Source organism: Lactuca virosa, chromosome 5 (assembly GCF_052849685.1).
Source record: "Lactuca virosa cultivar CGN04683 chromosome 5, Lactuca_virosa_CGN04683_v6, whole genome shotgun sequence".
Lineage (NCBI taxonomy): Eukaryota > Viridiplantae > Streptophyta > Magnoliopsida > Asterales > Asteraceae > Lactuca > Lactuca virosa.
Genome location: NC_136430.1, coordinates 227,373,235 through 227,378,706, shown reverse-complemented (window position 1 = coordinate 227,378,706; position 5,472 = coordinate 227,373,235). Strand labels below are relative to the sequence as shown.

The 5,472-nt window shown below is 32.3% G+C and overlaps 1 pseudogene; it reads left to right on the top strand.

Annotated features, from left to right (window-relative positions):
- Nucleotides 1-4,356: 4,356 nt before the first annotated feature.
- On the top strand, nucleotides 4,357-5,206 carry LOC145112649 (PRA1 family protein D pseudogene; annotated as a pseudogene).
- Nucleotides 5,207-5,472: the final 266 nt, after the last annotated feature.

Genomic DNA, 5,472 nt, shown 5'->3' with positions numbered 1-5,472 from the left:
GGACAAAGGATCTCATTGCCTAACACCTCTTCTAATATCAAACTCCATGGTAGGAGAACCATTGATCAAAACGGAAGCCCTTCCCGAAGAAAAACAACCCATAATCCATCTTCTCCATTTCCATCTAAACCCCATTTGATCCATAATAGAATACAAAAACTCCCAACTCAAAGAGTCAAAATCTTTGTCAAAATTAACCTTAAAAATCAAGGTCTTATTCTTCACTTTTTTCTACCAAGTATAGACTTCATTTAACAAGAGTGGACCATCCAAAATTAATGATAGTGAGCTTAAAAAGCATGGTGTCATGTTTGTTTTTCAAAAAAAAATATTGGTGTGATTTTTCAAGATAAAGAAGAAAGTAATCAAACATATAATTTTTTCATTCTTAAAATAACTTACAAACTTTGTAACCTGGTAGATGGACAAAGGATCCCAAACATTATTTGCATTGTCCTTTCCAGCTCGAGCCATATCAACTTCAAATGAACTGGAGTTGCTACTTTCGTTGAATGAATCCACTTTGTCCATGAGACACACATTATTATTTTCAACAATGTCTTCACTATTTGAATCTTCTTCCACTTCCCAATTCTCTTATTCAGCCAACAAAATCTTTGATCTAAGATTTTGTTTCTTCAAACTTGCAACCATCCTTTTGTATTTTATCTCAAAGCAGTCATCCTTATGATAAATTGTCTTGACACGATAATCCCATGCGAAGTGACATATATTACCACACTTACATCATTTATCAATGTTAGTATTTTTAGCTTTGTTAGAACGAGTGGATGAATTAAATTCTATATTTTTTAGGTTGCAAGTCTTATGATTTGGTTTGAACTTTCTGAAGTTATTGAGTCCTTTGAACAACTTCACTATGAGGGCTACTTGGGAAGCAAGTTTAGATAAGCGCTTGTATTCATTATTATCTTCTTCATAGTCATCATTATCGGAAAAATCATCATCTTCACGTAGGTCTTCTAACACTTTAGTATTATTGGACATAAGAACAATTGATTTGTCCTTCTTGATTTCCTTTATCTCTCGAACACTTTCCTTTCTTTGAGCTTTTCTTTGTTCATAGTTCTGTAAGTTTTCAAAAAGGCTTGGAAGATTCATCTATTTGATATTTTCGCCATTCATCAGGATATCAGCATGGTGTTCCCAACTCTCATCAAGAAGGTTAAGAACTTATGAACAAGAGCATCATTGTTCTTAATGATGTAGAATTTTATCAAATCATTGATTATACATTTGAAATGATTGAAAGTATTAGCAAGAGATTCGTTCTTATAGTTGAAGAAGTATTCATACTTTTGAATCAAGGTATTTTTCTGATTATTGTGAACTTCAGTTGTTCCTTCATATGTAACTTGCAAAGTTTTAATTATCGCTTTAGCAGAAACACATTTTTCCATCGGGTGATAAGATGATAAAATTCATAAGGGAGCATTGAATAGATGGACACCCTTGCTCTGACATTAATATTTTCCTTCTTCTTTTCTTCTTCAGTCCAGTAATCATACATGCTTAAGATCAAGAAACATATTGCATCGTTGTTTTTTTAAGTCCTAATCTTGGACCACCAAGAGCCTGAGGGATCACATTTGGTTGTCGGGTAGCAAACAAACTGCTGACCGAAAAACTCTCCAAAATCCATATGTGAAAGAATCATGTATCAAAATATTAGCAAACAAAAAAAGTTAAATGTATAATCATGTATTTTACTTTAAAAGTGTATAAAAATCAACCTAGGTTGTACGTCAATTTTTAAGGTTATGTTTCTTTTTGTTCGACATGATGAATAAGCTTATAAATCTTATCGAATACCGTCTCTAGCTAAGAGTATATTTGATCCCATATTACCCCCCCCCCCCCCCCGCACACACACACACAAAAAAAAATTTGTGACGCCAAAAAAATACATAATTAATTCCGTAAATAACATTAGTAATAATATTAATAATTTAACGACATGATACATGTTGAAATCATCAAAGTTTGATACCAAACCGAAATACTCCAGCTTCACAAGCCAACGAGGTAACCAAATATTGAACATTTGAACCCTTTCTCCAACAAATATAATAAGCAAACTCGGACCATGTCCTCCTCCGATAACTCATGAAGAGATGTTTCGAAGATATTAATAACATCTTTCAATTTTATCGAGTCAGTCGCCTTAACCCTAGGAAACACACGTAACGGGAAAGTGTGTCCGGAATCCAAGGCAACAATATATTCACCTAACCAGAAATCGGTTACAAAGTAGAATTCCATATTCCCAAACGTCAACTCGTTCTCGTAAATCTCAAAAATCATTTATTGTACTGGGCTTCAAGGATTTGTCATAACTTCTTTGCAGAATACGTAATGTAAAAGCAAATGATCCCCTTCGACCCTGACTGAAATATCTAACAACCTACCAAAACACATCTTTCAGAACATAGCCTCACATGCGGTCGGCCCTGAGTTTAGTAAGAATATACGCAACAATTGCAGGTTTGTAAGATATTACAAGGGTCAATGCATCAAAAACGTCGTCATGCTGCAAAAAAAAAACAAAAAAAATATTTTCAAAACAATTCCAGAATGAAACAGGTCCTTTCTTGTTCAACATTCCGAGCTTTTTCTTTGGATTCTAGAGTAGTTATCTCATTCTGGACATGTCATGTGTTCCGGAATGCATTTTGTATGTTCCGGACTACAAATTTTTAATGTGGAATAATGTAAGGCACTAAAAACTACATAATTTAGGCACATTCAAAGTTTAAAAGTAACATTTTGGACATATTCTTTGTGTTCTGAGCCATGTATTCGTGTTTTAGACTAGTTCTTTGTGTTCTTGACTCACTTATTTACAAATATATTTAGAAATTTAAACAATTAGAAGCAAAGGAGTGAAGAATTTGTCCGTAAAACTTTCAACTCACCAGAATCAGATGGCATATCTTCTTTGTCCACTTAGTCTGTAATATGATGATATTCCAATATGCATTCTGGAATAGCTTGTATGTATTTGGAACCTAATCAGAATGGGGCGGACCGAATAACATCAATCCGAAATGGAGTATGAAATATTTCATTCCGTAAAAAATTGTTATTTTTCAAAAAAAAAAAATCAAACATGTTTATTTTTCAAAACAAAAAAATAATTAGAATAATCAATTTCCCTAAAATATAAAAATATAATGGTTAAAATGACAAATTGAATGGTTATATAATAGGAAATTGACTTATCAGGGTGATTACCTTTTCATTTTGTTCACAACTGTGTAACTTCGTGTCTTTTTTTGTATACATCTAGGTAACAAACTTGTTGGAAGTGTTCATATATGACCATTATGACCGATTGTAACAACTACAGCTGATCATAATGGTCATATGTGAACATTTCCAACAAGTTCATTACACATATATGTACAAAAAAAAATTACCTAAATATGAACAAAATGAAAAAGTAATTACCATGATAATTCAATTTTCCTTCTTTTTTATTTTACCTTCTATTTTTGATTTGGTATAAAATTTAACCTAAATGGTAAATATTTTAAAACCACATCATTTTTGTAATATCTTTTTAAAATACACTACTTTTTAAAAATTAAAATATAAATAAAGAAATAAAAACTCCATAATTGACAAGGAAAAAAAACATCATCATTTTATAGAATTTTATTGTTTAAGATATTAAATATAAAAATTAAAATTTATTAGAGACTAAAAATACTAGAGATAGAGACCACTAACATGAAATATAACACAATCATCAATGAAATTTGTTCCACGTATTACAAGAATTTAAAATATAAAAAATAGGAGTAGCTTTTATCGACATCGATAGTATTACTCTTGTCTCGTATATATAGAATTGTTTGATAATTATGCTACCAAAACGGCTCTTAACATGTAAGTGGTCAATTTAAATGCTCATAAATGGTTATAAATATTGTTTTAAGAAAATTTAATTGAATCTATTAATATATATTATGATCAATCGACTTAATAAAAACGGAATTTAACTTATTATGTTAACGAGCTTGTTGGGTAACTTCGTTTTTTTGTATATATATATTTAGATAACAAATTTATTGGAAATGTTCACATATCTAGATAACTTGTTACAATTGGTCATAATGGTCATATATAAATACTTTCGAAAAGTTTATTATCTAAATGTGTAAAAAAATAAAAAAATAAAAAACAAACAAAATTATCTATATATGAACAAAATGAAAAATAATTACCTTAATAAATCAATTTGATCTCTGTCTAAATTATTTTCTTAAAAAACTTTGTTGATCGATTAAAAGAAAGATTTATTTAAGCTCTCTCGTATGATAAATGACAATTTTGTAAAAATCTAGGAACAACTTTTTTTTATATGCAATTGGTTTCTCTGCTCCATTGATTCCCGTGGTGGATTCTTTCTCAAGAACAAATTGCAGATGACGACGCCCTCAACAACCACACCATCACCACCACCACCACCACCATCCACGACCATCACCGCCGCCCAAATCCGACACGCGATCCGTCCATGGTTCAGCGACTTCCTCTCCGTCTCTTCCCTCTCTCTCCCAATCTCCTTCCAGGAACTCTCCCTCCGTATCCAGAAAAACCTATACGCCTTCCGAGCCAATTACCTCCTCATCTCATTACTTATCTTCATGCTAACCCTAATTACCCGCCCAATTACATTAATCTCCTTCCTTGTTATCATTGTCGCTTGGATTTTCCTGGTTAGGGAGGAGCCTTTGGTTGTTTTCGATTTTGAAATCGGCCAACGATTGCTTGTGATTTCGTTGCTCGCGGGTACTGCTTTTGCCCTAGCTGTAACTAGGGTTTGGTGGAACGTTTTTCTGTCGTTCTTGATCTCGATACTTGTTGTTTGCTTGCACGCGATTTTGAGGACCCCTGATGACGCTGATGACATGGAATCGCCATATGGGGCATTGCTATCAGTTGTTGATGACGATGGGCCTGGAAGAGGACCATATACTCTGGTGTGATCTGTTGCCAATCAGGTTAGTGATCTTAGAGATGGGATTTTCAGAAACAATGTACTTGCATTATGTAGATTGATTGCCAATGATATTTGTTAAATACTTACATTTGAATTAGGCAATTAGCAAACCTTTTGGTGTAATTTGTGCCCTGTTTGTCTATCATTTTGCTCTATAAGATTTCATTGACTGCTTGATTTTGGTTGCTTTATTGTATCTTTAATGTTTTTTATTGTAGAAATTTTTACTTTGTTAAGTATATGCCTATCCCACAAAGAAAAACAAGTATCATAGAAAATTGAAAAAAATGCATACATGTCTTTTTCTACAAGCATTAGCTTGTTTCTCTGTTTTTTTTCCTTTGCATTGAGTTTCAATGACTAACCATTAACTAAAACAGCAAATTCAATATGGCTAACTGCAAGAAATAGCAATGTACTTTCATAATTTTACTATTTATAGC